A 20,548-nucleotide genomic window follows, 5' to 3' on the forward strand; every position below is an offset into this window, starting at 1 on the left:
GACTGGTTCCACCGACTGACATGCACTAGTTGCATAAGGTGGCTAGAGGGTGTCTGTCTCTCCCACTTTAGTCGGATCGGATTCGATGAAAAGGGTCCTTATGAAGGGTAAATAGCAATTGGCATATCACGTTGTGGTTTTTGCGTAGGTAAGAAACGTTCTTGCTAGAAACCCATAGCAGCCACATAAAACATGCAAACAACAATTAGAGGACGTCTAACTTGTTTTTGCAGGGTATGCTATGTGATGTGATATGGCCAAGAAGAATGTGATGAATGATATGTGATGTATGAGATTGATCATGTTCTTGTAATAGGAATCACGACTTGCATGTCGATGAGTATGGCAACCGGCAGGAGCCATAGGAGTTGTCTTTATTAATTTTATGACCTGCGTGTCATTGAACAACGCCATGTAATTACTTTACTTTATTGCTAACCGGTAGCCATAGTAGTAGAAGTAATAGTTGGCGAGCAACTTCATGGAGACACGATGATGGAGATCATGGTGTCATGCCGGTGACAAGATGATCATGGAGCCCCAAGATGGAGATCAAAGGAGCTATATGATATTGGCCATATCATGTCACTATTATTTGATTGCATGTGATGTTTATCATTTTTTTGCATCTTGTTTACTTAGAACGACAGTAGTAAATAAGATGATCCCTCGTAATAATTTCAAGAAGGTGTTCCCCCTAACTATGCACCATTGCGGCAGTTCGTTGTTTCGAAGCACCACATGATGATCGGGTGTGATAGATTCTAACGTTCACATACAACGGGTGTAAGACAGATTTACACACGCGAAACACTTAGGTTGACTTGACGAGCCTAGCATGTGCAGACATGGCCTCAGAGCACAAGAGACCAAAAGGTCGAGCATGAGTCGTATGGTAGATACGATCAACATGAAGATGTTCACCGATGATGACTAGTCCGTCTCACGTGATGATCGGACACGGCCTAGTTGACTCAGATCATGTAATCACTTAGATGACTAGAGGGATGTCTATCTGAGTGGGAGTTCATAAGATGAACTTAATTATCCTGAACATAGTCAAAAGATCTTCGAAAATTATGTCGTAGCTCGCGCTTCAGTTCTACTGTTTAGTTATGTTCCTAGAGAAAATTTAGTTGAAAGTTGATAGTAGCAATTATGCGGACTAGGTCCGTAAACTGAGGATTGTCCTCATTGCTTCATAGAAGGCTTATGTCCTTAATGCACCGCTCAGTGTGCTGAACCTCGAACGTCGTCTGTGGATGTTGCGAACATCTGACATACACATTTTGATAACTACATGATAGTTCAGTTAAACGGTTTAGAGTTGAGGCACCGAAGACGTTTTGAAACATCGCGAAACATATGAGATGTTTCGAGGGCTGAAATTGGGATTTCAGGCTCGTGCCCACGTCAAGAGGTATAAGACCTCCGACGATTTTCTTAGCCTACAAACTAAGGAGAAAACCTCAATTGTTGAGCTTGTGCTCAGATTGTCTGAGTACAACAATCATTTGAATCGAGTGGGCGTTGATCTTCCAGATGAGATAGTGATGTTTCTCCGAAGTCATTACCACCAAGCTGCTAGAGCTTCGTGATGAACTATAATGTATCGGGGACATATATGATGATCCTTGAGATATTCGCGATGTTTGACACCACAAAAGTAGAAATCAAGAAGGAGCATCAATTGTTGATGGTTTGTGAAACCACTAGTTTCAAGGAGGGCAAGGGCAAAAAGGGATGCTTCATGAAACGGCAAATCAGCTGCTGCTCTAGTGAAGAAACCCAAGGTTGAACCCAAACCCGAGACTAAGTGCTTCTGTAATAAGGGGAACAGCCACTGGAGCAGAATTACCCTAGATACTTGGTAGATGAGAAGGCTGTCGATAGAAGTATATTGGATATACATTATGTTAATGTGTACTTTACTAGTACTCCTAGTAGCACTAGGGTATTAGATACCGGTTCGGTTGCTAAGTGTTAGTAACTCGAAATAAAAGCTACGGAATAAACGGGGACTAGCCAAAAGGTGAGATGACGATATGTGTTGGAAGTATTTCCAAGGTTGATCAAATATCGTACGCTCCCTCTACCATCAAGATTGGTGTTTGCGTTGAGCATAGACATGATTGGATTATGTCTATCGCAATACGGTTATCCATTTAAGGAGAGAGTAATGGTTACTCTGTTTATTTGAATAATACCTTCAATGGTCTTACACCTAAAATGAATGGTTTATTGAATCTCGATCGTAGTGATACACATGTTCATGCCAAAAGATAGTAATGATAGTACCACCTACTTGTGGCACTGCCATGTAAGTCATATCGGTATAAAACACATGAAGAAGCTCCATGTTGATGGATCTTTGGGCTCACTCGTTTTTGAAAAGTTTGAGGCATGCGAACCATGTCTATTGGTGTATATGCATGAAGAAACTCCATGCAAATGGACCGTTTGGACTCACTTGATTTTGAATCACTTGAGACATGCAAATCATACCACATGGGCAAGATGACTGAAAGCCTCGTTTTCAGTAAAATGGAACTAGAAAGCAACTTGTTGGAAGTAATACATTTTGATGTGTGCAGTCCAATGAGTGCTGAGGCATGTAGTGGATATCGTTATGTTCTTACTTCACAGATGATTTGAGTAGATGTTGAGTATATTTACTTGATGAATCATGAGTCTGAATTATTGAAAGGTTCAAGTAATTTCAGGGTGAAGTTGAAAGATCGTCGTGACAAGAGGATAAAATATCTATGATATGATCATAGAGATGAATATCTGAATTACGAGTTTGGCACAGAATTAAGACATTGTGGAAATTGTTTCACTACTAATACAGCCTGGAACACCATAGTGTGATGGTGTGTCCGAACATCATAACTGCACCCTATTGGATATGATGCATACCATGATGTCTCTTATCGAATTACCACGATAGTTTATGGTTTAGGCATTAGAGACAACCACATTCACTTTAAATAGGGCACCACGTAATTCCGATGAGATGACACCGCATGAACTATGGTTTAGAGAAACCTAAGCTGTCATTTCTTAAAAGTTTGGGGCTGCGACGTTTATGCGAAAAAGTTTCAGGCTGATAAGCTCGAACCCAAAGCGGATAAATGCATCTTCATAGGACACCCAAAAAAGTTGGGTATACCTCATGTCTCAGAACCGAAAGCAATAAGGGATTGTTTCTAGAATCGGGTCCTTTCTCGAGGAAAAGTTTCTCTCGAAAGAATTGAGTGGGAGGATGGTGGAGACTTGATGAGGTTATTGAACCGTCTCTTCAACTAGTGTGTGGCAGGGCACAGGAAGTTGTTCCTGTGGCACCTACACCAATTGAAGTGGAAGCTTATGATATTGATCATGAAACTTCAGATCAAGTCACTACCAAACCTCGTGGGATGACAAGGATGCGTACTACTTCAGAGTGGTACGTGATCCTGTCTTGGAAGTCATGTTGCTAGACAACAATGAACCTACGAGCCATGGAGAAGCGATGGTGGGCCCGGATTCTGATAAATGGCTCGAGGCCATAAAATCCGAGATAGGATCCATGTATGAAAACAAAGTGTAGACTTTGGAAGAACTACTTGATGGTCGTAAGGCTGTTAGGTACATATGGATTTTAAAAGGAAGACGGACGATGATGGTAAGTATCACCATTAAGAAAGATCGACTTGTCGTTAAGATGTTTCCCGACAAGTTCAAGGAGTTGACTACGATGAGACTTTCTCACTCGTAGCGATGCTAAGAGTCTGTTGGAATTATATTAGCGATTACTGCATTATTTATGAAATCTTGCAGATAGGATGTCAAAACATTGTTTCCTCGATGATTTTCTTGAGGAAAGGTTGTATGTGATACAACCGGAAGGTTTTGTCAATCCTGAAAGATGCTAATAAGTATGCAAAGCTCCAGCAATCCTTCTAAGGACTGGAGTAAGCATCTCAGAGTTGGAATGTACGCTTTGATGAGATGATCAAAGATTTTGGGTTTATACAAAGTTTATGAGAAACTTGTATTTCCAAAGAAGTGAGTGGGAGCACTATAGAATTTCTGATGAGTATATGTTGTTGACATATTATGGATCAGAAATGATGTAGAATTTCTGGAAAGCATATAGGGTTATTTGGAAAGTGTTTTTCAATGGAAAGCCTGGATTAAGCTACTTGAACATTGAGCATCAAGATCTATAAGGATAGATCAAAACGCTTAATGGTACCTTCAAATGAGCACATACCTTGACATGATCTTGAAGGTGTTCAAGATGGATCACTCAAAGAAGGAGTACTTGCCTGAGTTGTAAGGTATGAAGTTAAGACTTAAAGCTCGACCACGGCAGAAGAAAGAGAAAGGACGAATGTCGTCCCCTATGCTTTTGTCATAGGCTCTATACGGTATGCCATGCTGAGTACCGCACCTGATGTGTGCCTTGCCACATGTCTGGCAAGAGGGTACAAAGGTGATCCAGGAGTGGATCACTAGACAGCGGTCAAAATTGTCTTGGAGTAATAAGGACATGTTTCTCGATTATGGAGGTGATAAAGAGTTCGGCGTAAAGGGTTACATCGATGCAAGCTTTAACAACTATCCGAATGACTCTGAGTAGCAAACCGGATACGTATAGTGGAGCAACCATTTGGAATAGCTCCAAGTGGAGCGTGGAAGCAACATTTATAATATGACCTAGAGATTTGCGAAGTACATACGGATCTGAATGTTGCAGACCCGTTAACTAAAACCTCTCTCACAAGCAAAACATGATCGAACCCAGAACTCATTGAGTCTTAATCACATGATGATGTGAACTAGTTTGGTGACACTAGTAAACTCTTTGGATGTTGGTCACATGGTGATGTGACCTGTGAGTGTTAATCACATGGCGATGTGAACTAGATTATTGACTCTAGTGCAAGTGGGAGACTGTTGGAAATATGCCCTAGAGGTAATAATAAATTGGTTATTATTATATTTCCTTGTTCATGATAATCGTTTATTATCCATGCTATAATTGTATTGATAGGAAACTCAGATACATGTGTGGATACATAGACAACACCATGTCCCTAGTAAGCCTCTAGTTGACTAGCTCGTTGATCAATAGATGGTTACGGTTTCCTGACCATGGACATTGGATGTCGTTGATAACGGGATCACATCATTGGGAGAATGATGTTATGGACAAGACCCAATCCCGGATACCGTAGGAATACTTTGGGTGTGCCAAATGTCACAACGTAACTGGGTGGCTATAAAGGTACACTACAGGTATCTCCGAAAGTGTCTGTTGGGTTGGCATGAATCGAGACTGGGATTTGTCACTCCGTGTAAATGGAGAGGTATCTCTGGGCCCACTTGGTAGGACATCATCATAATGTGCACAATGTGATCAAGGAGTTGAGCACAGGATGATGTGTTACGGAACGAGTAAAGAGACTTGCCGGTAATGAGATTGAACAAGGTATCGGGATACCGACGATCGAATCTTGGGCAAGTACAATACTGATAGACAAAGGGAATTGTATGCGGGATTGATCGAATCCTCGACATCGTGGTTCATCCGATGAGATCATCGTGGAACATGTGGGAACCAACATGGGTATCCAGATCCGCTGTTGGTTATTGACCGGAGAACGTCTCGGTCATGTCTGCATGGTTCCCGAACCCGTAGGGTCTACACACTTAAGGTTCGATGACGCTAGGGTTATAAAGGAAGTTTGTATGTGGTTACCGAATGGTGTTCGGAGTCCCGGATGAGATCCCGGACATCACGAGGAGTTCCGAAATGGTCCGGAGGTAAAGATTTATATATGGGAAGTCCAATTTTGGTCGCCGGAAAAGTTTCGGGGTTTATCGGTAACGTACCGGGACCACCGGGAGGGTACCGGGGGTCCACCAAGTGGGGCCACCAGCCCCGGAGGGCCGCATGGGCCAAGTGTGGGAGGGGACCAGCCCCAGGTGGGCTGGTGCGCCCCCCCACCAAGGCCCAAGGCGCAAGGGAGAGTGGAAGGGGGCAAACCCTAGGCTCAGATGGGCCTAAGGCCCACCTAGTGGTGCGCCCCCCTCTCTCCCCCTTGGCCGCCCCCTTTGATGGGATCTAGGCTGGCCTCCACCCCTAGGGGTGGAAACCCTAGGTGGGCACAGCCCCTTCCCTTCCCCTATATATACTTGAGGTTTGGGCTGCCCATCACACATGAATTCTTCCCCTGCTGGTGCAGCCCTACCCCTCTCCCTCCTCGTCTCTTGCGGTGCTTGGCGAAGCCCTGCTGGAGTACCACGCTCCTCCACCACCACCACGCCATTGTGCTGCTGCTGGATGGAGTCTTCCTCAACCTCTCCCTCTCTCCTTGCTGGATCAAGGCATGGGAGACGTCATCGGGCTGTACGTGTGTTGAACGCGGAGGTGCCGTCCGTTCGGCACTAGGATCTCCGGTGATTTGGATCACGACGAGTACGACTCCTTCAACCCTATTCTCTTGAACGCTTCCGCATAGCGATCTACAAGGGTATGTAGATGCACTCTCCTTCCCCTCGTTGCTGGTTTCTCCATAGATAGGTCTTGGTGACACGTAGGAAAATTTTGAATTTCTGCTACATTCGCCAACACTAGGCGCAACTAGTATTGGCGTGGAGGAGAGGTACTTCTTCAAATCTTGCAATGCTGCTTCGGCTTCTGGCATCCACTCCATCGGGCCCGCCTTTTTCAGGATCTTGAAAAAGGGAAGGGCGCGCTCGACAGACATGGAAATGAATCTGCCCATGGCGGCGACGCAACCAGCAAGCCGACACACATCCTTGATTCGCTTGGGTGCTTCAATCTGATCTATAGCTTTGATCTTGTCCGGATTGGCCTCTATCCCACGCTGTGACACAAAGAACCCAAGAAGCTTGCCGGACGGGACGCCAAAGACGCACTTCTCAGGGTTCAGCTTGAGATTGATCTTGCGCAGGTTTGCAAATGTTTCTTGCAAATCCGATATGAGGGTTGCCCTGTCCTTGGTTTTGACCACTATGTCATCCATATAAGCTTCCATATTTCTATGGAGCTGGGGTTCAAAACCAATCTGGACCGCCCTTGCAAACGTTGAACCAGCACTCTTCAGCCCGAAAGGCATCCGCATGAAACAATACGTACCACATGGGGTGATGAATGCTGTTTTCTCTTCGTCTTCTCTTGTCATGAAGATCTGGTGGTAGCCAGAGTAGGCATCGAGGAATGACAACAGATCACACCCAGCTGTGGAGTCAACAATCTGGTCGATGCGTGGCAACGGGAAGGGGTCCTTAGGACAAGCCTTATTGATATCTGTGTAATCAATACACAGCCTCCACTTCCCATTAGCCTTGCGCACTACGATTGGATTGGCCAACCACGTTGGATGGAGCACTCCTCTTACCAAACCCGTTGCTTCCAGTTTCCGGATCTCCTCTGTGATGAACTCTTGTCGTTCCAAAGCTTGTTTTCTGACCTTCTGCTTGACGGGCCACGCATGAGGACAGACAGCAAGGTGGTGCTCAATCACCTCCCTGGGAACGCCGGGGATGTCGGAAGCTTTCCATGCAAACACACCGACATTCGCCCACAGGAAGGTGACGATCGCGTCTTCCTATTTGTCGTCAAGGGTGGAGCTTATGGTGAAATCCCCTCCTGTGCCATCCTCATTGACAGAAACCTTCTTGGTTCCCGGCGGTATGGCCCTGGGCTTCTTCTTTCCGCCGGTGGAGCTCTCTGGCACGTCCTCGACGGGAAGGCTACACTCTGGAGAGGTGCGCTTGCCGGAGTGGGTGTCCGAGGTCTCACCGGTCTTCTTCTTCTTCCCTCCCAGGGTCCCAGCGGCAGGAGCAAGTGCCCTAGTGGCGGCAGCTACTGCAACTGCTTGCTGGTATAGTTGGTCAGCGCAAATCAGCGCATCTTTCTTATCGGAGGGGATGGTGATGATCGTCACAGGTCCTGGCATCTTAAGGGTGTTGTAGGCGTAGTGTGACGCCACCATGAACTTGGCCAGCGCTGGGCGGCCAAGGATCCCGTTGTAGGGCAAGGGGATCTTGGCAACATCAAACACGATCCTCTCCGTCCTGTAGTTCAGATCGCTTCCAAAAGTCACGGGCAGCGTGACCTTTCCCTTAGGTTGGCTTCTTCCCAGGTTGACCCCCTGAAACGTGCCCATCTCTTCGAGGTCTCCATCAGGAATCTGCAGTTTCTCGATCACGGCAGGCGAGATCAAGTTTAGACCGGCCCCGCCATCGACTAGCATCTTTGTCACCTTGAGGTTGCGTATTGTTGGTGAAACCAACAATGGCAAGCACCCGACCGCAGTAGTGCGATCAGGGTGATCCTCAGTATCAAAAATGATAGGTGTGCTAGACCACTTCAGCGACCTTTAGGCATCAAACGACGGCTCTTCCGCTGTAATCTCTCGCGCCCACTATTTAAGCTGGCGGTGAGAAGTATGCAGCGAGGCGCCGCCGTCGATGCACATGGCCTCTGTAGCTTTCTGAAACTCTTGGTCACCGGATTCGTCGTCCTCTTCGTGATCGTCATCTTCTGGGTTTTTGTCACGGCCCCGGGCGGGCCTCTCCTGTTGTTTATCCTTGCCGCAACGGCCCGCCTGGCCGTCACGCTTCTTGCCGGACCCCTTAGCACTGTCTTGGCCCTTCTCCTTGTCCCGCCTCTCATATTCAGCCCTCTGCTTCTCAGCGAGGAGCTCAACCTGTCGGCAGTCTTGGAGAGCATGGCCTTTGGTGCGATGGATCTTGCAGTATCGCTTGTCGGAGTTTCCTGGCTTCTCGGCAACCGCCAAGGCCCGGCATGCTACACATCCGGCAATTTCCTTGCCGGGGTCATCTGCCTTGGTTTTCTTGGTGGAGTCGGTGTCATCAGATCCCTCGACGGCAAGCACAGCTTTACCTTTGCGCTTCCTGTTGCGGCACCGACCCTTCTTCGCCAGGGCGGCAGTATCTTCATCTAAGGAGTCGGTTTCCACGCCGGCGTCTTCGCCGGGGTACTTCCTTCCCTCTTCAGCCCGGGCACATCTGTCAGCAAGAACATAGAGTTCTGCTACATCTTTCACCTTGTTCATTGCCAGCTCTTCGCGCATCTTGTGGTTACGCACGTTCTGATGGAACGCGCTGATGATGGCGGCAGGGTAAACATCAGGGATATTGTACTGTATCCGGCTGAACCTCTGTATATACTTGCGGAGACTCTCGCCTCCCTTCTGGGGAATGACGTGCAGGTCGCTCGCTTGGCCATGGGCTTGGTGGCCTCCAGTAAAGGCGCCCACAAACTCAAGGCACAAATCCGACCAGGAGGAAATAGAGTCTACCGGCAAGTGCATCAACCATGACATGGCGTTGGGTTTAAGAGCCAACAGAAAGTAATTCGCAAGCACCTTATCGTCGCGGGCTCCGGTAGCTTGCATCGCAATGGTGTAGATGCTGCGGAACTCAGAAGGGTGGGTATTGCTGTTGTACTTTTCGCCCACGTTAGGTTTGAAGGTGCGGTGAGTGGGCCACTGGAACTGCCGCAACTCACGGGTAAAAGCCGGACAGCCTACCTTGTAAGGTAGGCCTCCAGGGCTCTCCGGTGCCGGGTGGTTCACAGCAGGCCCTGCTCACCTGTCTGACTGGTGGCGCCCTCCGCGCCGGCGCTCGATAGTGGTTCGAGCGTCTTCATGTTCTCGTTCCTGAAGGACTTGGCGCTGGTCACAGTGGGTCCACGGATCGGACGACGCTATGGAGATTTCGTCGCCCGTAACGTCGCGACGGGCTGGCGTCCGCGGTACCGGGCGAGGAGGAGGCGAGTGCACCGTGGTCGCGGCGCCGCCGGCTTTCCTGCCACTGGTGCGTGGGACTCCATTGGAGCGTCGACCCGGGGGCTCCACCGGACTCGGTTCATCTTTGTTGGCCACTGCAACAAGGCTTCGGATAGTGGCTCTCCATTCGTTGAGTTTCCCCGTAGTGGGAGGAAAATCGAGGAGCAACTGCGCGCGCGCCAGGGCTTCTGCTGGCGTTGGTGGCAGCGAAACCTGCACGGATTGCGACGTGCTTCGACTTCTGACCATGTCAGAAGGAGCTCTATCACGACCCCGCGGTCGCATGCCATCTTCACCAGCACCTCGGAGAGCGGGCAGGTCTTCTACTTCCCGGGAGTGGCGCTCGGGGCTCTTCCCGCGGCGATGCCCGGGGTCTTCGGCGTGATTGCGCCGTTCGTCGCGCGCCGCTTGAGAGGAGCGCGCCATCGGCGCCGGCATGGGCGTCTTGGAGGCCCTTGCATGGCCTTTGGGCGGGGTGGTAGCGATCTTGGAAGGCCCCGCGCCACCCGCGGAGGGCCCGGCTCTGTCTTTGGATTTGGCGGCGTGCGGCCCGTTACCAGGCGCACGAACATCGCCGCCTCCCAAACTCCGGCTGCTGGGACGGTGTTGGTGTTCGGGAACGTCTCCCCGGGTCCTTTCTGCGACCGGTCCGCTGCTCGCCCGCGTCGGGACGGGATGTCCGGCTTCCGACGGGCCAACTGCCACCGTCGTCTTCTTCTTGGGCGCCATGACGATGAAGAAGCGTCGAACTAACTGCTAAAGCCGATTCTCACAACTGCGCCCCCTACCTGGCGCGCCAAAGATGTCAGTGGGAACGACACCTATGGGATCACAAGAATCCCTACTACGGTTGCGGGGCGCGGGGTCGTGAGAAGAGCGGATCAAACAGATAGCACACGGTTCGTTTATCCAGGTTCAGGCCGCGAGGATGCGTAAAACGCTACTCCTGCTTTGGTGGATTGTATATCTGTGTTCTTGAGCTAGCTATGGGGCGTGACGAGCTCCAAAAAGCCGAATCCTCCTCCTGGTCGCCTCGGGCCTCCTTTTATAGGAAAGGGGTTGCCACAGTGGCACACAGGAGGTGGAAAGGGTACAGTGATGTGAGGTTATCCCTCGCATTACATGACAAGGCGCATTTAATGCGTCTTGCCCAGGTGTCCTTGCTTTATCGGGGACGGGGGAGAGCCCTGTCTCGTCCGTCGCCGCTCCCTCTCGTGTCGACACGCGCCCTGGCCAGCGGCACCCGCGGTGCCATGTAGGCAGGCAGGCAGCTGAGGTGGCGCAGTGGTGGTCTCCACGAAGATCCGCATGCCGCCACGCAGGTGCCTGCCCAGCTGGTTGGGTCTGCAGCTGCATGCGAACGGCGGTGGAGGTTTGACTGGCGTAGGCCTGATGGTGGCCCTACGGGTGTTCTTGGCGAGGGCCTTGCCGGGGCCCCGACAAGGGTCTTGCTGTGGCGCCTGCTGTCATCCCCGGCAAGGCTCTTGCCGGGGGCCTTGTGGTCCTCCTTGGTTGGGATCCCGCCAAGGATCATCATCTTCTAAAGGGTGTATCTGATCTTGAATGTCTTCACAAAGATCTGCATGCCACCACAGGGATGTCTCCCGAATCCTTGCCCCATGGGGGCAGTGGACTCAAGGGTGACTCACTCCGTAGGTGTGGGGCGAGCTTCCACAGCAAGGGTCTTGCCGGGTTTGCTAAAACCGCCTCCCGGGAAGGATCTTGCCGGGGGGGGGGGAGTCCGCTACGTCTCCTTTGCTCTTTGTGGTCTTGGTCTTGGCGTCGTTCTGCTTCTCCTGAGCTTCGGCCTTACCTTGGCTCACCTCCCTTGCCTTGCTTAGTGTGGTGGTGCCCGTGGCTCAGACTGCCCGTGCACAGTTATAGGGGTACAAAAAGCGTACCCCTCTTTTTGTACACCGACACATGCCCTTCTTCTTGCTGGTGTGACAGTCCTTGAAGATTTCCACAGCATTTTGTTCAGGTACTTTTTGGTCCTTGCGGGCTTTCCTCTGCATTTGGAACAAGTCAATATAGATCTGATAATATGGTACAGCAAAAAGAGTGAAACAGCAGCTAATTACAAGAGCCTTGCAGTGTGCAATATAGCTACGAGATCCTGTCATCTGTTGGAATTTCACTTTCGTACGGTTGGCCTTGTTCTTTGAACAGTTCACCTACAAGAAGATAGATTTATGTGGCACATGCGTAAATAGGACTTCAACATGTGATCTGTTGACATATATATATAATGTACCTGATACTTCGAATCGGACCAGTGTTTAACGAGGCCTCTCCAGTCTTCATCAGATATATTTTCCACTGGAGATGTTTGGGCAAGTTCACTGTTAGCCTTGCCTTCAAAGTGAGTTTTCCTCAAGTTATACCGATACTGTCGCAGAGCAGACTTGAAAACATGGGTGCAAGCTTGTCTGGTTGCATCATCTTGGCTATCCAACTTGAACCTCATCTGTTGAAAATTATGGGAGTCTCGTTATCAGCAACCTAGAAAGTATTGGACAGAGCAAGAAAATATTACTAGTTTCCATACATAACCATACTTACAGATAAATGGTCGAGGAAGATGTTGAACTGGGTTTCGTCTTTGTCATTCCTGTACTGAATCCATGTTGGGAGGATGTGTATATGACACCTAACAGCAACCGCTACCTCTGATACTAACTTGGCTGACTCTGTAGCATCATGTGGCCTTTTTAAACCTGCCTCAAAACGGATCTCCATTCTTCCTCCTCTAGATTTAGTTAACCTATCGAGCATTATCCCTGATGTTTGTTTCCTCTTGCGCCTAGGTGCTAGTCCAACAACAAACATAGGAAGTGTTAGTGTACATCAAACTGTGAGACTACATATAAAGAAGCATGCAACTGTAACTTGACTCCAGCAACTACCTTCTTGCTGTTGAAGCTCACAAGGTTCATCTGATATTGCCAACCCGTCTTGTGTCAAGAGTGCTTGGGATGTAGTGTCAGGTGGCAAGGGAGCTTGGGAATGTGCTGCTAGCTCAGTTGACTCACGAGTACGTCATGCAGCTGGTAGTACTGTGGTAGGTGTTGCAAGAACTAGGGCTGTCTCTGCTTGTTTGGTGGCAGCTATTTGTTTCTGTTTGTCTTTTTTTGCAACTCGTGTAGCATGTGATGCCATGTTTGTAGAATTTTCTGTTGGACTTTGACCTTCTATTGCACCATCAGTACCAGCAGAATCTGCAGGATTCATCCGCTTCTCATTCCCAGCCATTCTGTGTTTCTTCCTCTTTCTCTGTGCCATGTTAAGTCAAGCCGACAAGAAAAATGAATAACAATTTAGTTCTTCAGAACAAATTGATGCGTGATGCAGACGAACTGAACTTTGAAGTTAGACAACCACATGATAGGAGGATGTAATATGTATGAAAAACAGGACGGAAGAGATAACCAGAACTATGACGTGTAAACTAAGAAGAAGACATTTCACCAAATTAGAAGCAATGCAATGGAAGGTAGACACCATATGAAAGATGCTACAAATATCGCTCTGCCAAGTTAACAGTGTCTTATCATAAATGACGTTTAAACAAATGTGAAGCAGTACAAGAAATAAATCATATGCAAGATGAAAACAACATCACACTACCATGTTAGAGGTCTCTCGTCATTAGTGCCATTGCATATTCACAACATTGCATATTCACAGCTTATGATGTGTAAACTAAGGAGAAGGCATTTCAACAAATTAGAAGCAATGAAAGCTAGACACCATATGAAAGATGCAACGAATATCACTCTACCAAGTTAAAATTGTCTCGTCATAAGTGCCATTTCAACAAATTAGTAATACAAGCTAGAAAAGAATGTGAGATGTAACCTATATCACACTCCGAAGTCAAACGTGTCTTATGATAAGTGATTGCTGCAGGTTACACAACAGTAGTAATTTGATGTAAGAACATGGTGTGATAGACAGATATTGTATGTTCTAGAAACAGGAACACGTGTCTTATTCAAGTATAATGTGTAAAGTAAGCAGATGGAATTCAACAAAATTAAAAGCAATACAAGCTAGACATCACACATAACATGCAACCACATATAACAGTGCCAAGTTAGAGGGAGCACCGGTGATGCTGCACTAGGGGAGACGTGCTCATCGTAAACACAGCTTTGTTGAGTGTCTATGCATGTGTTGTCTTGGAAATCATCTTGGGGGTGTGGAGGAGTAGAAACTGTAGAGGCCCTCCGTTCAGAAGGAGCACCTTTATCCACTGCCTTGCCAACTTCCTTTCGCTTTATTGGTTCTGAATTGTCAAGTAAAACCGACAAGAAAAAGCAATAAAATTCTCTCTTCAGAACTCATTCATGCATGATACTGACAATCACTACTTTGATGTAAGGCAAACACATGATACCAGGATGGAATATGTACGAAAAACAGGACGGCATGGCATGTTCACAACTGTTTGTGTAAACTAAGCAGAAACCATTCCAGCAAATAAGAAGCAATGCAAGCTAGACACCACATGAAATATGCAACCAATATGACTCTGCCAAGTTAAAAGCGTCCCATCATAAATGGAATTTCAACAAATTAGAAGCAACACATGCTATAAATCATATGAAAGACGCAACTAATATCGCACTGCATATACTAAAGGTGTCTCGTCATGTTGATTGATGCGGGATACAAAAAAAACAATAGTTTTGTGTAAGGACATGCTTAATAGACAGATGTACTATGTACTAAATACAGGAAGGCATTTCACATTAACATGTATAATGTATAAGCTAAGCAGACTAGCACATGCAGTTTAACCAGATTGGAAGAATTACAATCTAGACACCATATGCAACATGCAACCACATATCACGCTGCCAAGTTAGAGCAAGCACCTGCGATGCTAGTGTAGGGGAAATGCTGTAATCAACTACAGAGCTACGTTCACTATCTTCATCTAGCATTTCTGTTTGTTGAGAATCATGTTGGGAGGCTGACGCTGCATTCTTTAAATGAGGAGTAGTCCCCTTGCCTGCCTGCCTCGTCATAAGTGATTGATGAGGGATACACAAGAACATTAGTTTGATGTAAGAACATGGTTAATACACAGATGTACTAGTATGTACCAAAAACAGAAAGGCATGTCATATTCAAAGGTATAATGTGTAAGCTAAGCAGATGCAATTTAACCAAATTGGAAGCAATACAAGCTAGACATCCGGCTGGAGTGGTGAGCATGATCATCTAGGACCTGAGAGCTTGGTGGGAGGCGGGCTGCTTCGCCACCATCGCCGCTTTTTAGTTGGCTTCCAGGTGATGCCTATCTTTGCTGGGCTTGTCACTGGCTCGACCAGTGCCCTGACTAGCTATTTGTCTGCTGGTGCTCACGGGATGGTGGTTCATGTAAAAAAATCTTTCCTTATCTTACCGACTTCAGCCTTTCGAATACAAGCTAGACACCATATGGAACATGCAACCACATATGACACCGCGAAGTTAAAGCAAGCACCTGGGATGGTGGTTCATTGCGAGCGAGGTCATCAACTCTAGATCTACATTCCCCGTCTCCATCTGCTGACACTACACCATTTAAAGCGTTGAAACGTGCCTTGCCTAGCCGCACACCAAACTGGAGCGACTTATCTCTTTTCTTTTTGGCTTCTCTCATGGCAGCAGAGTCTGAAATACCCTTGCATAAAAACACAACAGTGAGAGTAAGGGTGAAGTGTGTGCAGAACTAGTGCACTGTAAAAGTAGAAGATAGAAGGTGGCTGAAAAATAAATGACAGGAGACATATGATAGCTCTACAACATTGCACGGCAAACAAAATTAGATTCTACTCTATATGATTTTGTAATATATGAGCACAGGAAATGCAGGTACTCCTCCAGCACACCACCACATGTGGTCATATCTAAGATAACAGTCGACTGAAAATAAATAGGCCAGTCGATTTTTTAATGAACCGTCCGATCTATAAGGAATGGGCAGATGGCCTTCGTCTACCTCCCTCCAGTCACTATTGACGATCTTTCTCGAACCGCCAGCGACCACCAACCTAGACCCCTGCCGCTGCCCCGCCCTCCCATCGACCTCACACCACCGCCGTGCTTGGCAGCGCCCCCAAGCCATCCCTTTAATCCCGGTCGACCTCCAGATCGGGCGCCAGTAGCTCTAGGCCGCACACGTCCCTAAGATAAACACCAAGGCGCTGCTTCCCCGGCGTAATAGGCGTACTAGCGCCTGTTACGCCGGGGAATGCTTCCGTTAATTGGGAATCAAGTGGCCAGAAATTGAAATTCAGGGGGGCGACGGACCTCTAGCTAAGGTGAAATAGTATATGAGGAGAAACCTTGTGCATCGCGAGTTACTAGGAACATCTAGTATCAAGAATAAGCGGTCAACTTGTGTCTTCTGTGGGATGAATACCGTGCAAGCAGAGACGTAAGATTTGCACGAATAAGGGAAGAGGAGTACCTTTTTCGGTTGCCGATGTGGTCACCTCCACAAGTCACGCCAATTTTCTTCTTTTTACCGGGGAAACCGATGTTCTGGAGGGTGCAAGCTTGGACGAACCCATGGCCAAATTGTTGACTGTGTTGCCGTGGCCGTATGTCGGCAGAGGGGAAGCAGATCCGAGGCGGCGAAGGACGGCGTAGCAGGAACAGCCCTGGTGCGGTGGAGGGTGGCGAAGTTGGAGCGGCAGCGGTGAAGCGCAGGATGGCGTGGTTGAACTGGCCCGGGTACGGATGGCTCGGCCTCGGCTTCAACTACTAGCCGTGGAGGGTGTTGCGGTTGAGGTTGCGGTGGACGACGACGTCGGGGTATCGGCTCCAGCGTGATGGAGGAGGGCGGCGGTTGATGGGTGGGATGGGGTGGCGGACGGAGGACGCCAGGGTTTTGCGGCTGGTGGAGAGGTAGTTTTGGCGCCCATGAAGTACGAATGGGGAATCAGACAGGTGGGGGGGACCATGTTTCGGTCTGGGACGCGCTTGTTTTTGGCTTTTTTGAACAGAAGATGGGACGCGCTTGTTTGAAATTTGGGGAAAGTACACACTTTGCCCCCCTCTTAAATTTCGGGCCTACTGCGGGTCGGGGGTAGGATGGTAATCCCAGGTGTCCCAAATAGTGGGCTGGAGTGATTTCGGTCGCACACATGTGTGCTTAGGCGGCCATTGTGTAGGAATGTTTTTCGGATGCGGTTGTGTGGCGTCTAGATGAAGCTACAAACCTACCCCGGTTTAGAACTTTGGACGTCGGGCCGGTAGGTTTCACGGGTCGGAGTTATTAGAAAAGTAATTTCCTTGTACTACCAAACATTGGTCTCACACGGTTTCGGGCGACTAGAGGCTCTTTTGGCGCTTCGTTCGAAATTTTGAAACACAAGCATTCACGTTTAGAGTACTCTTGAACTATGAGGATTGACCTAAACATACAACGTTATATTTGACCTTGTATGTTTGAAAACCTCATTAAATTATCCGCTTCTTTCTGAAATTTTGACACTTGAAAATCCTATAACTACGATTATTTTGAAATGGAGGAGCTAAATTTGAATCTATTTTGTACACGACTACATATGCTATTATGTACAAAATCAGAGCAAAGATTGGTGCCCCCATAATTTAGGTATGGTTTACAAATGCCATGATATCAAATTCAAATAATTGAATGGACTTCATGTTGAATTCGATTTTTTTAAACCACCTTAAGTTGAATTCAAATGTATGCTAGTTCATAGGTAGTAGCTATTTATAATGTCCATTGTGTAACTTTCGTATGTATAATGTGCTTTACACACACAACATGAACTATACTCATGTTTATATTCGATTGCTAAAGCGATGCATTGTCTGGAGTTCAAAATACTAACTATGTGGATAAATTGTGTCGAATAATAACATAGACATGCTCAAATTCTATAGAATCTAGATGTCTGATGGATCAATGACCGCTCCTTACGCGAATTGCAAATATCATGATCCCATCCTGATATTTGGATACAACTTATATCTTTAATCAATGTGTAGAGCAGTCTTTTACGTGTAGTTTCTCTCTCCATCGGTGGTCTCTCACACATGCTCACACACTCTCTCCCGAGGTGTCTTTCTCGCACACATGCTCTAGATATAACCCGCCCTCCCTCTCGTAACCATTTACAACTGTTTTCACTAACCTTTATCACAAGCACTCTTCTTCTCGCAAACATACACACGCACAATCCTCATCGACCCTTTCTATATACATGGACCTGCCTACGTGTCTCATGTATGCACATTATCTTTACGCCTGTCTCTCACGCATTGTCTCACACCTCTCTTCCTAATCGACGAGTATGACTCTAGCAGAGCATTCTGTAGGATGCCCCTTAAAGTTAGGCTGGATGAATAGTAATATCAGTGATAAAGGGGTTACCTTAGTCCGCGAACCTAGGGTTACAAATCCTAGCCGGCTTTGTCAGTGGACACAGAGTCCTTTAGAATTATGCTATCTTTGTCTTGTACGACTAGTCATCCATGGGTCTTCCTAAATGCGTCACAGGCCGACCAATGTGGCGCAGGACGGAACAGAACAAAGGGCCTCACCTCGACCCACTGGACCTCACGCGGTGACACACCCTCTGCCCCCACGTCTCATTATCTTCTCACACCCACACATACCAACACACCACACACATAGAAAATTTCTCCTGGTGCCTCTATTCCCTCCCCCTTGCATATACACACTCAAGGGAATGGAATCTCTTGTCGTGACGTCATATTCGTCTCTCTCTCTAGACCACTCTCATTTCTCGTGCTATCTCTCCCACGCCCCCCTGTTGGCCCCTCTATCCATGCCTCTCTCGAATACGTAATACACACACATACCTCTCTAGGCCCCGCCAAATGCATCAACTACACATTCACACATGTTACATCACGTACCCCATTTATCTAAAAAGCCCTCTCTTCACATTTATTTCGCATACAACATTCCTTTTGAATATAGTGTGGCCAAAAAATTATTTTAGAGTTTCTACATATATACAACATTACAAAGTTATATGGAGGAGTACGAACGCTAATTTGCATTGCATGGTGCCCACAATGATATTTATTCCGCACTGTGAATTTGTATATTTTTATGCTATATACAAAGTTAGTCATAATAAAGAGAAAAGAAGAGCATCTCCCTCTCCATCGCATACCCCCCTATACGCCCCTTTCACGTATGCGCACAAAACTATCTCCAGGTCCTCTAAAAGTAAGCCCCCAGAAAATTCACGCATGTGTCATCTTTCTCTCGCGATATATGCAATGACGATCATTGTATTTGAAGTGAAAGCACGATACGTACATTGGACTTCAGAATCCACTCATTACGGTCACCATTTATGTTTAGTGGTTATTCTGCAGTCACGGGCTCACCGTACAACTCAGTATTTGCTCATGACATGACTAGTTGACCAGTTAAACGCTCCACGTGGCACCTCTAGTGTTGCATCACATTATCTCACTACCATCATGCCCACCCGTCGACTTGTATCTACTCTACATCTACACTCTTATAAAATACATAAAATACACTCTTATAAAAAACAGAGTTGGTGATGATGGTGTGCCTGCCATCCTGCAATATAGGCCGTCCAATTTATATCTGATGGATAGGAAAGAAACTATGGAAAATTTGCAAAAAGGTACCCACACACCTCTCCACATTTGCAAATAAGGCCTTCCCTCGTTCATCCTTTTCTCTCACAAGATAAACAAGTCATACAAATGCATCTTGATGTTACATGCAACGCACGGGCATCTTTCTAGTAAGAATGAAAACAAACAACAAAAAATATTTGGACGGTGGTTCGAAGTCATGACCGCGGGCACAGCGGACAAGGTGGCCTTGTATTGGTATATTGAGCCGTCTGTTTTAACACACAGGAGCTGGTGTGGTGATTATACACACACGCACGCATGCACACGAACTGCATCCACGCAACACTCACACGAACACATGCACCCACGCACGCACACAACACTCACACGTACACACGCAGCCACGCACACACGCAACACTCACACGCACGCACGCAACACTCACATGCACACACCAGTACACCACACGACCAACACACACTCTCACGCTCAAGTGCTCAACCTACACGTGCATGCGCACACATCAGGCCCTGACAGACACATACACAACCAGGTGATTCCCGCGCACGGGTTGGAGCCTTGTCGCGCCTGCGTAAATTTGTGTTTGTCTGACCTTTTTCCTATGCGAACTGACAGGTGGGACCCACAACGAACGTGGTCAATTTAACTAGTCAACATGGCGCCATGCAGACTATTTGGCCGGTCAACAGAGTGCAATCCGATGCCGAGCTGTGAGCAAGTGACCGTATAATCACCGCAAAACGTATATAGTGACTGTAATCAGCTTATTCTGAAGTTCGGTGACCGTATTACGCTTTTCTCTCTGTAGGCCCTCCAAAACTACATCTCTACACGTTCTCGCATGTTACATCTAACAACTATGCAATACAACACTACTACACTCTAACATAATAAATCATATGTGTTTTTAGTTTTACTAGATATCATATTGTTACTTATAATTATTCAGTTTGCATACATTAAAATTGCTTTGAAATGTATGGCCAGTATCATCTACCGCGCGGGAAAAATCCCGCCCTTTCCTGTTTAATCTGGTTTGTATCGATGGATCGTGTGAAACAGCAAAACTATAGTAC

Source organism: Triticum urartu, chromosome 2 (assembly GCF_003073215.2).
Source record: "Triticum urartu cultivar G1812 chromosome 2, Tu2.1, whole genome shotgun sequence".
NCBI lineage: Eukaryota > Viridiplantae > Streptophyta > Magnoliopsida > Poales > Poaceae > Triticum > Triticum urartu.